This window comes from Cydia pomonella, chromosome 24, assembly GCF_033807575.1.
Source record: "Cydia pomonella isolate Wapato2018A chromosome 24, ilCydPomo1, whole genome shotgun sequence".
Lineage (NCBI taxonomy): Eukaryota > Metazoa > Arthropoda > Insecta > Lepidoptera > Tortricidae > Cydia > Cydia pomonella.
In genome coordinates this window covers 11,028,412-11,041,263 of record NC_084726.1, presented here as the reverse complement: position 1 = coordinate 11,041,263, position 12,852 = coordinate 11,028,412, and the positions used below count along the sequence as shown (strand labels likewise).

Genomic DNA, 12,852 nt, shown 5'->3' with positions numbered 1-12,852 from the left:
ATGTGTATGTCGTATTCCTTCTTTCCATTATTAAATATAGATAGCGATTTGGTAGAGTACCACTGTTTTGCAAGCCTGGCAATGTTTGGAATGATTAGGCAATGTTGCAGCAGTTGATTGTACCTACGTCGATATGTTTTCTGAAAGAGCTACGTATTTGTATGATTTGATGTACATATAATTATATTTTAATTCAAATTTCCATACAGAAAAGTACCTACTATATTATTTTCTTTCTATAGTAATTTAAATTTTATTTTTTCTTATTTAATGCATATTAATTATAAGATGTAATATTTTGAAAAGATGTGTCTCGCCGAGCTTCTTACCGGTTTAGGCTTAGAGCCGGCGTAGCTTTATTTGACGTTCATAAGCGCATTTTAATATGCCTACTTGAATAATAATCTATCTTTATCTCTTTATCTATACCTACTAATAACGCAATCGGCTGCCCGTACTCCTAACGAGGACCGATTGACCCTCACCCAATTATCAGTATAATAAAAATAAAAACGAAAATATTTTAATCGAAAGTTCTAGTCATGATCAAGTAACTAAAATAACGAAAGTCATATGTAATCTTATACATATAAAAAATAAAAAGCCACTAAAATTTTAAATTCGTTTCAGCTGGTTCGTACAATTTTATTTCATAATATGTTCAATTTTATAGAACGTTGAAATATTATTAAGTAAAGCTTCTCTCTCACTCACTCAACGTAAACGTGAGCGAGATGGTTGTGCGTGATTTGCGTCAAATATTAGGTTTAACTAGAGAGTTACTTCAAACAAAAACGTCACTTTTGACACTGACGTATCTATATCGTATCTAGACCTAATATTTGACGTATCTTAAAGTTTGAATCGGACAATTATTTTGTACCCTAAGCGTGTTAGTGGTGTTGTTTTCTATTTTCAAACCACTTTGATTTATTCTTATCTCAATTGCAAATATTTGACATCCGTCATTGACTCAAGTCGCGACATAATTAAAATATTTAATAAACAATTTTGTTTAAGTATATAGATATAACCTAAGTAGCTTTTTTACATTGGCACTGCTTTATTGATTCTACAAAACTTATTGCAATGAGCATAGCTTGCCCTGTCAATCCCTAGAATTATGTCAAATTCTTGTTTTTTTTTTTGGGAATTTTATGCCGTGGATGACAGCCCATTAAGCCAAAAATCATAGAACGAAATTAGAGACAGGGGCAGATGTAGCTCACTTCGCGATTTCGTCGCGCCGCCGCAAGTACATGCGGCCCACACCAATTCTGGTGTCTAGCAGTAGTGGTTGCCGCGCACCGCTACGGAATGAACCTTGCGGGTATATCATCTGTCGTAATAGACGCGTTTTGTTAGAGAGTGAACCATCTGTACGTAATACTATTATTTATTTTATGACAGCCCCATGCTATGATGGTGCCATCTATGCAAACCTTTGACAGTTGCCAACCCTATTGTCAGTTTATTATTGCTTATTTAGGTTTAGTATGTATATTGTATATTGATTCAAAAATATAATTAACAGCTATCTCAAGTCATGGCGAAGGTAAGACACATTTTATTGACTAAGTTTAAAATCCTTATTTTTCTTCATCATTATCATAATCAATTTTCTTTGCTGTATCCGGCAATGGCGACTCCATTACAATTTTATGAAATTATTCTGTAAAGCCCTAATGTGGCTCGCAACACCAAACGTTGTCTTGAAGATACGGTCACACGATGCACAATGGAGTTGTCCAGTCGAGTTGCGGGTATACGCCGTGTACGTGAAGGGATTTAGGTCTTGCGGATATGAAGTTTAGCATCTAGGTCTTCCAGACGCTGCTGCTCAAATTGATTTACTTTCTTATGAACACTAGAACGGCATTCCGATCTTTGTAATGCAATGTCCTCCCAGCAGTCAGTCGGTATACTCAAGCAACGAAGAGGCGTTTGAAAAAATCAAGTAACTCTCAACATCTTTTCTTCAAGTAACTTATCATTTACATTTCCACGCTTTAAAGAGGTAATTATATACATTGAACTTATTACAGCAATTAAAGGATACGACACAGAAGGTAAAGTTGACAAATTTATCATATTATAGTTCGTGTCATCCACGATGACGCGCAAATTTGTCAAATTTAACCTTTAATTATATGACAATACAAGTCAAGGCACGCGTCTACGTGAATGACACGATCTGTGTTACAAGCTTTTATTTAACTTGCATATATATTTGTACGGGTCAAATCTTGCAAGACAAAATTGACCCACTTCCCGGTTTCCGATAAGGCCGAAAATTAACTAACCTATGTCTACAAATAACAATTTTATACATTAATAATATTGTATTTATTTCAGCAAGCTCAAAAACTGACCAACACGGTAAAGTAAACAAAATATTTTTTTTGGCCTATTTGAGTGCCCAGGCTTATGCCCAACAGTGAGACCACTGTTGGGCATAAGCCTTTGCCATTTGTGTCCCAAGGGAGGAAAAGTAGGAAATTGCGTGCCGGGTGTAAAATTGTCACCTGAGCCGAAGGTATTGGCTAAATGTCTTTTTTTAAATAGCCGAATGTCAAATTGACTTCATTTCACATCGTCCAAATCGGAAACAATCTCAATGTTAAAAAGAAACGTTAATTTAAAAATATTGATACTTTGAAAAAATTATACGCATTCTGGAGATTTGAGCATTTTGACATAATTTCGTTTGATATCTAGGAATTTGCTAAATTCTTGTAATTATTTTGTTAGTTAATTATGTAGGAACTGTAATTAGCTTTAAGTAATATTGTATGCCCCTACGGGGTGTCATGGTCTGACTTGTTTGTATATAATAATATATGTTGTATATTGCATCTTAATTGAAATGTACATGACTTCACAATGAATAAATGATATGATAAATGGCTAAAACGAAATCAGTATACAATGAAACTAAAGCAAATATGTTAAGGTGGCTTTTTCATCCTTTGTTGCTGCAAAGTCTGAGTAAAACTTAACTTAGACGGCCTCTTTTTTAATAGAATGATCAAATAATCCCATAGATGGCGCTCTAACTCCTGAAACACACCACACAGACGTCGGACATATTTTAATTCAGAAATAAATATGTCTTAAAGCTATCGCAGTTTTATTTAAGTCCCTAAAAATATTTCTAATTCTATTTTAGATTATAAATGACAAGGTACGTAAATGGCGTAGGCACTTAATTACTTATAAATTTATTTATGAGTTCAATTGATCAGCAATCTACAATAAAATCCTATCTATTGACGTTTTGTTATGTAATAATTATGTTTTTCGGGTTCCGTACCCAAAGGGTAATAACGGGACCCTAAGACTCCATTATCCGTCTGTCTGTCTGTATCTGTACCAGGCTGTATTTCATGTACCGTGATAGCTAAATAGTTCAAATTTTCACCGCTATATCAACAAATACTAAAAACAGAATAAAATAAATATTTCAGTGAGGTGTTATACTAAAAACATGATGAAAGTGGAAAAACGTTTTTTCTTTTTGTATTTTCGACCACGTGGTATGCGTCCCTCTAAACAATAAGACTTATATTGCCTTATTTTTTTCTTCCTTACAAAAGAGTGGTCATTACTATGGATGGCTATCATTTTTTTTCATTCAAAGCTAATTAAAACTTCACCTTCTCACACATCAAACTTCTCACTAACTTGTCGCGTTTTTGTTTAAGGAAACGTCACTTTTGACACTGACAGATCCGATCCATATCGTATCTAGACCCAATATTTGACGTACCTATGTTAAAGTTACTTTAACATTCTAATCGGGCTGTTTGTTTCTAAGCTAAACTTATAATATAACACATGACGTCACTTACCGTCCTCATTTTATTTTTCTTTAGGACGATGGCGTTGAGCTCGTATGTTTTTTTTAAATTATATTTTATTTTTTAAGAGTTAGAGTTCTTTAAGAGTCGTTTTTAAGTTCTGTGTTAATCGAATTTAAAAAATAACATTAAGTATCTAAATGCTTAATGCTATTTTGTATACTGATGGCATTATTGATATACACTCTAACAAGCCCTTACACTGAAAATAATATAATCTTCCGAGCACAAATGAAAGTGATTTTCATTAATATTAATACATAATAATAACGTTTAATTCAGGCCAAGATTAAATTACACAATGAACATCAAATAAAAATAAATAAACTTAGAATTAAATTACACAATTAGAATTATACAAAAATACAAAATAAGAGAAATTACATCAAAAACAAAATTAATTTTCAAAATTAAGATTAATAACTATTAAGATTAACTGGTTTATACAATATCAGAAAATGTTTGAAAAACAGTAAAATATAAAACAGTAACGTTAACTGGTTGAACATTTTTAAGAATTGAAAAAACGATAAAAACAAACGAACAGTCACTACATTTTAGCTACTCAAAACAGTAAAATTTACAGTCTTTTCGGAACAGTAAAATTTACTGTTCTGTTCGATAGTCTCATATGGAACTATTTAAAGCATTAAACGTTAATCTAAATTTCAATTGTTTTAAATGTTTTTTCTCAGTGTAATAATCGTTTACGTCGTCATTTTGATGTTTGCGTTTGTCAGAAAAGGACAAAATTTAACAGAAGTTTGTTGTGTTTTATGTGGGGGTAAAACGTTAAGGTTTCTTTTACCTAACACAGTCAACCATTGGCATTTATCTAAGGACGGGCCTTACAGGCACTAAGAATGGTGCTAGTTCAGTGGTGTCACTCACGAATTCGAGCCAATCGTGCAGTCTAACGCAACTAGTTGCGTCCAATCGCACGCGTGATGCGAACTCATCAACAAATTGCGTTGTGGCGTTAGACTGCACGACTGGCTCGAATTCGTGTGCGTGACCACCGCTGTACTGAGGGCCTACTGCGAACCAGGTTGGACGTGTTGCCTCCCTATCACACTTACGCACAAATTTACAAGTGCGACAGAGAGGCAACACGTCGAACGTGGTTCGCGGTAGGCCCTCTGGCCCCATTCTATTGCCCGTAAGGCTCGTCCTTAGAAATATGTCAATGCAGTAAACCTTGATTACATTGTCAACTGAATAATTGTAGAACGATTATCTCTAATACGATAATTACCTCTAATAGAATTACCTCAGAGGGCCTACCGCGAACCACGTTGGACGTGTTGCCTCTCTGTCGCACTTGTAAATTCGTACGTAAGTGTGACAGGGAGGCAACCCGTCGAACGTGGTTCGCGGTAGGCCCTCTGTTGATGGAACAGTCAAGTGTAAAAATATGGGTGTACACATCTTACTCAAAAATATGTCCCATAGCATCTTATTCCAGTGTAATAAGAGCGTAGTACCATATTTACGAGACGATTCTTTCGATACATATTTTTGCACTTGCTGGACAAAGCAAACCTCTACAGTGTGTATTTTTGATATAATCGTAAACTTAAACTAAACGTAGGTTTTACTGCTATAAAACGATTCTGAAATATTTTTTATTATTCAGTCCTAACTCTGCAGAGCATAATTAATTTATTTATTTATTAGTATTTCTTACATCATGGTCACTTGTTACAGTTGTGACGTTGCGTCATTAAATGTGACGTTTTGAGTTAAAACAAAGTAGTGAGACTATGGAGTGTGGAATTAAGAGGAGTGGCATCTCTTATGGTAGAACTGTTGCAAAAGTGTCCAGCTGTCAGCTATAAATAATAGTTCCAAATCTCTCCAGAGTCCTTATTGACGGAATGAATTGCGCTGTCTATGATTTGATTTTTTTGTTCAAGTACTCTAGGTATTGTAGCGCCACCTATTTAAAGTTTTTTGATGACACTTTTTGGTACATGGAGATTTCGTACCTTCCGTAAGTGAGACATTGCATTGAAAGCTTTGAAATAAATATAGGATACTATATTGCTTTAAACTGTTGCTGTTAATGTGTAAAGCTACTAAAACCATTAGAAAACTAAGGGATTCAGATAGGGAGCCACTTAATAAATACTTATTTAAGCGACATTATCTTTGAATTTGATATAACATCAGTTTCTTGACGTTTATAAGTCGTACTTTAATTTTTATTATAGACAAAATTTCTAATTTATCTACCTATTTTTCAGTATAAGAATGCATACGTATGTTTTTCAAAATATAATTATCGTAAAATTTATTACTGGAGTCTATCTGTGCTATCTTATCTTATCTTATGATTTCCGGGTGCCCTTGCGGATACACTCGAAGATACACCCAAAAATTGTTAGGTTTAAAAAAAGAACAGGGTCACTTTTTCGGAAAGTGCTACTCTCTCCACAAATATGGTCGTTATCAAGCTGATCAAGTTACATATCAAAAGTATCTTCCATTCTCTTATAACTGAACAAAATAAAGATGTTCTAATAGGGTGACTGCTATAGTTTTTGGCCCCTCCACAGTAATAGGCCAATCTTGACAATAAGACATATTGCTTTGTTTTTTCTGCCTTTCTATGGAGTGATTATTACTATGGATTAGGCCAATATAATTTGACGTATCTCAAAGTTCGGAGCAGGCGAATTGTTTCCTGTCCTGTCCACATTTTCTCTTTTGGATTTTTTTTTTAATACTACGTCGGTGGCAAACAAGCATACGGCCCGCCTGATGGTAAGCAGTCTCCGTAGCCTATGTACGCCTGCAACTCCAGAGGAGTTACATGCGCGTTGCCGACCCTAAACCCGCCCCCCCGTTGAGCTCTGGCAACCTTACTCACCGGCAGGAACACAACACTATGAGTAGGGTCTAGTGTTATTTGGCTGCTGTTTTCTGTAAGGTGGAAGTACTTCCCCAGTTGGGCTCTGCTCTAGATCTGGAATGACATCCGCTGTGCTGTGCCTTACCACACAAAGCGAAATGACATTCACAATGCCCATACCTCTCTTATGGACGAAGTTTAAGGACGTACCCGGGTCCAAATGGATATGATTGAAAACCTTTTGACACAATTGGTTTTATATCAGACACAGAGTTCGGAGCATTATAAACATTGTAGGAATTCTGCTTCTCGCATTTAATTTTTATACTTAATAATAATAAAATCAAAAAAAGTCAAAGGTATAAGCAAAAGCGCATAGCTATGGTTAATATACATCAAATTATGTAAAAATCCCTCCTCTTAACTAATTCTTCTCGTTTTTTTAAGGACGATGGCTTAGAGCTGGTAATGTTTTAAACTTTATATTATTTTTATTCTTTTTAAGTGTTTGTTTATATTTAAGTTCTGTATTAGTCAACTTAGGTACTTAATGTTATTTTTTTATACTATTGTCATTATTCATATATGCCTGTCAAGTCTAACAAGGCCTTAATTATTAGACGTTTGCGTTTGTTAGAAAAGGACAAAAATTAACAGAAGTTTATAGTTTTATGAGGGTGTAAAACGTTAAGGTTTCTTTTCGTAGTAAACCTTGATTAAAGTGTCACCTATAATATAGTGTGTGAAAAACGATAGCTAGAACTAATAGGACAGAGCAAATTCTCTACAGTGTGTATTTTTGATATAAGCGCAAACTTAAAATAGACGTAGGTTTTAGTGCTCTAAAACGACTCTGAAAGATTTTTTCATTAAGTCCCAACTCAAAGAGCATTCATTATTGAAAATGTTTTGAGCGACAATGTATTTCTTACATTACGTCACTTGTGACAGTTGTGACGTCACGTCATTAAAAGCGACGTTTTGAGTTAAAACAAAGTAGTCAGACATTGCTTGCAGAATTATTTTAATGGAAAAATAAAAGTCGGGATTTTTTATTATAAATTATGAGTGTATTCATTAAAGCTCAAACGAGAGCGTCAGGATGGCAGGTGGACCTCAGCAAAATTGAACAAAATATTTATAATCATATTGTACCTTCGGTGTACCTCAGTGTATCTTTAATACAATCCAGTGTACCTCTCCCTAAAACGAGATATTTAACAAAAAAGGTCCACCCGCCATATACAATATAACTGCGTAGGTACTTTTAGTGCAGTATAATGCAAGATTTCATAGGTCCACCCGCCATCCTGACGTGAGAATGGCGGGTGGACCTTTTTTTGTTAAATATCTCGTTTTAGGGAGAGGTACAATGAATTGTATTAAAGGTACATTCATAGTTTACAGAGGTGCAATACAAATACATCCATTTTGCGTGAAATAGTGCAAGATCTAATACGACCTTAGTTGGATCATAGCTCGTTTTAGGGATAAGTAAACTGATTTATATTAAAGGTTTACAGAGGTACACTGAAAGTACAATATAACTGCATACTTTTAGTGCAGTATAATGCAAGATTTCATAGGTCCACCCGCCATCCTGACGTCAGAATGGCGGGTGGACCTTTTTTGTTAAATATCTCGTTTTAGGGAGAGGTACACTGAATTGTATTAAAGGTACACTGAGGTACACCGAAGGTACAATATGTTTATAAATATCTCGTTCAATTTTGCTGAGGTCCACCCGCCATCCTGACGCTCACATTTAAACTATTAAGGGCCTGTTTCACAATGTCCAAATAAAGTCCTGAATAAGCTACTTGCCACTTACGTGACGGATAAAGTCATAGTTGGCGTTTCACAATCTTCAAATAAGCTTAACTGGTAGATAAAATGCTAATTATTGCAGGAAGTTTTATCTGGCAGTTAATTTATTTGTTAATTAAGCTATCCAATACTTTACTTGGACATTTTGAAACAGGCTCTAAGTGTACACATTTTTATACTAACAAAATATGGGCCCAAATTTTAGTCTGAAACAAATGCATTTTTTTATTGACTATTGGCATCATCGGTTGGACAGAGAGATAGAAAAAAGAGGGTCAATATACGAAATTCTTCATGCTTAGCGTCCTTACTGTGTATTTACGACTTTTCCTAAGACCATATATTAAGGGGCTCCCCGCGGTTTTCATTGATTTTTGACAAGTTTTGAGCCATTACTCTTACTTTAGCTCTACAGATAGATTTATAAGACAAACGGCTATCGGTTATTCAATCTTTTATCTCCATATTCGTCTGCCGGATCTTGAAAGAAATTAACACTTATTTTTTTATGATTTTTTAAAACATTGTCTAAAAATCACTTTTTTCATAACTCAATTTCTGTGAAGGATACTCGTATACGAAATCTACATATTTCGCTTCGTCTTTGACGTCTCTAAAAACTGGTCTAAAATTTTTAATTTTAAACTAATTGACGACCGGTCTGGCCCAGTGGGTAGTGACCTTGCCTATGAAGCCGGTGGTCCCGGGTTTTCCTGAGTCATGTGTGTTTTCTATGCATTTAAGTATTTATATATTATATATGTACCTAGAACACAAGCCTTATTGAGCTGTGGGACTCAGTCAATTTGTGTAATAATGTTTTATTTAACACAAAAGTTATGGGCAGAAAACCAGTTTTTTTGGCCTAAAATTGTTCAACTTAGATGCCAAGACAGTGAACTTTGAAGTAAATATGGGATACTATATTGTTTAAAGCCGTTGCTGTTAATATGGTAAGCTACAAAAAACATTAGAAAACTAAGGGATTCAGATCGAAGGTCATCGACGCCAAGGAGCCCCTTAATGAACACTTATTTTAGCAAAATTTGTGATAACACACATTTATTGACTTGTATAACTCACATTTTAATTTTTATTATGGACAAAATTTCTAATTTATCAATCTATTTTTCAGTATAAGAATGGAGGCGTATGTTTTTCAGAATATAATTAACCTAAAATTTAATACTGCACCTCTGACACCTTTGCGTAATATATCCAAGTTATATTTTTATGTCTGTGGAGCACTTGGCATCACATGGAAGGATCGCGTGACAAATGAGTCTGTTCTAAGCGAGGCACAGCTCCCTAGTATCACAGCCATACTAAAAAAGAGACGACTGAGGTGGCTTGGACATGTGTATCGAATGGAACGCACTCGTTTACCTCGTCAAATCCTGCCAAGGGAGGTGGCAGACGCAAAAAGACCAGTCGGGCGGCCAATGCTGCACGTCAACGACTGCGTCAAGCGTTTCATATGGTCGCTATTCATATCTCATATAACCAAAGAAGACCGACCCATGTGGCGTCGTGTTGATGGTCAATCCAAGCCCGACGATGCCTGGTTTACCTCTTTAAAAGAGAAACGCGTGAGGCGCCACGAGCAGGCCTCCAACCCTCGCCCACCTGGAGAGCATACACCTGCCGCGTGTGTGGATCGGATGTGGATCGCGGTATCCTCTCTCGCATAGGGCTATACAGCTACGAACGCAAGTCTCGTTACCAGGATGCTGCTTAAAATATCTCACACAGATGAAATGTGTCATTAATGATGACATTCCCACACTTTATTATTGCAAATGCCATGCATAATTAGCTTCGTCCGACACTATGCACTTATTCTATTAATATTTTTTTTAATTTCAGGGAAACCGAGGAGCATATGTTGAGTGTTTCTTATTAATATAATTCTTTTTTTAATATCCTTTCAAATTGAAGGCAACTTTTTAGTATACGCATTTTAAAATATGCAGTATACGCATAATTGTATAAGTGTGTGTGTAGGGTATAGAAAATACCACTTAGATACTTAGACGGTTGACGCTTGACAGTCCTCAACTTCCTGCCTTGCACAACTAAATGGATCAGATCTGTCAGTGTCAAAAGTGACGTTGTTGGTCAAAGAAATGTCATTTGTGACACTGACAGATCCGATCCATATATAATCCAGATTGAATTCATATTCGGCTTCCGGTTCAAGCGCCATCTTAATAGTCACGCCTCGTGATTAATTTCTTTGTTTTTTGCTCATTAATTTTGTTTAAAGTGTAATATCGGTAGTTTATTATACAGTAACCTAATGTGGTAGTGTGCAGTGAATGGAGAATTAATCTTGAAACGCGTTTAATCACCATTTTGGAGTCAATGGCCGGTTGTCCACGTGCTGCTTGCCAGCTATCGCTTTACAAGAGCTGATAAAATCACCGTACACCATCTTGTACTAACCGTACAATTTTTGTCGTTTTTAAAGCTCCTATGACCTTGAAACTGGCGAAATACTCCCACTAAACTGAAGCCATAATTAAAAAAAAAAAGAAGGAGAACAATTCATATTCTCTAATTAAAATTAGAATATGTGTGGATAAACTGTCACCTGTGGTATTTCTAGACCGATACGACCTTCAAGAAACGAGCGTACTCCAATATATGCCGGCTATAGGTGCCGGTAGAGGTGTGTACACACTCGTATCGTCTCACCTTTTTCCGTCGAGTCGGTTTTGTGCCGAGATTCTTTGCGAGTGTGTACAGCCAGCATTACAACGAGGCAAACCAATAAGGACCGTCCACGATAAAAAGTGCAATGACCTGGTATATATTTCTACCGAATGCAGTTTAATAATCTATATATAAAATTCTATAGAAAAAAATCATTGCATTAAAATGTATGGGTGGACTGTAATGAATGGGTATATAAATATGCGTTTTCGCCGAATATATTCCATCTTACCTTACATTTCTTGTACAGCGTGTTTTGATAATCTTCACTCGCTTCTTGCTACAATTAGGGAATGCTAACCGGTTAACCGGTTAACCGGTTACCCGGTAATTTGACCAATATTACAGTCGGTAAAATACCGGTAATTTCCAGCCGTAACCGGGAATTTACCGAACGTTGTATAGGCAAATAAAAATGTAACAACCTGTTGAATTAGCCCATCTATGTCTTCGTACTTATAAAAAAAACAATTACTACGGTTTACGATTACGAAGAGACACTTAAAATACTTACTTTTCTGCATCTTATGATCTCGTCGGAGTAGGAACTAGGAAGCAATGTTTTGTGACAAATGAGTGGTCGCTAATCCCTCGCCCTTTCCCTTCTCGCCACCCCTACCCGATCCGCCTTACTATGTTCAGTGTCCTTTGTTTTAGTCTGTAGTGTCAGACAAGTGTGGAATGCGAAAGAACATTTTCTACCGCTGGTTACTTATGTTCAAGATATCGTTCACGAATGTCTAAGCAACGTTCTATATTTTATATATAATTAACAGAATGATCTGATGATGACATGTTCCTGATTCCAACTCCTATCTTAAGAGCCCGGTAACGATTTTAGAGCAAAAAATTTAAATTGAAAGATTTAGTCGTTGTAATTGGACACCTTTTGTTACGTAATATCTAAATAACAAGTATTGGTTTCTATTAGCACGTTTTTTCATCTTGCCTTTTAATAATGAGGTCGCAAGCGTGCGTCCCCGGTAATAGGTGACGAGAAGGGATAGTTTTTAAAAATTCATATAAATTATGGTAGTAAATTATACAAAATGATGTATAAGAACAGTTTCAGCAAATGTTGTAGATTGTTTAAGTATCAAAATTACGTTGAAATTAAGTAAATTTTCAGAGAAACGCTCACTTGTTTTGAAGTAATTTCTGGAGAAAATTGATTTCGTCTAACTTTCATTTACACTACTTCAAATTTATAGTAACAAAAATGTAGTTTATTAAAGTTGAAGTACAGGATATATGTAATACAAAATTACCATTTTTAGCAGTCCAAACTTAACGAAATTTACAAATAAGATCGACAAAATCACTGCTTTTCGCGCGTTTACCTAAACGTCCATCAGAAAAAAAATCATTACTAATTAAGTGAGTCTGTTTAAAAAAAAAATATAATGAAAGATAACAAGACGTGCTAATAGAAACCAGTACTTGTTATTTTTAATAGTTAACAAAAGGTGTACAATTTCATGCGCTTAATCTATCGATTTGACATTTTTGCGACTAAAATCGATAACGGCCTCTTAAAGTGCAATTTTAAAATAACTAGTGTTAAAATGATATGAAACTAATCTTGCTGTTAAATAT

The 12,852-nt window shown here is 35.3% G+C and overlaps 1 long non-coding RNA gene across 1 annotated transcript; it reads left to right on the top strand.

The window, feature by feature from the left end:
- Positions 1-1,451: 1,451 nt before the first annotated feature.
- LOC133530916 (uncharacterized) lies at positions 1,452-3,120 on the top strand. Its single transcript, XR_009801392.1, has 4 exons — positions 1,452-1,555; positions 2,046-2,069; positions 2,356-2,379; positions 3,045-3,120. It is a non-coding gene; the product is annotated as an uncharacterized LOC133530916 (long non-coding RNA).
- Positions 3,121-12,852: the final 9,732 nt, after the last annotated feature.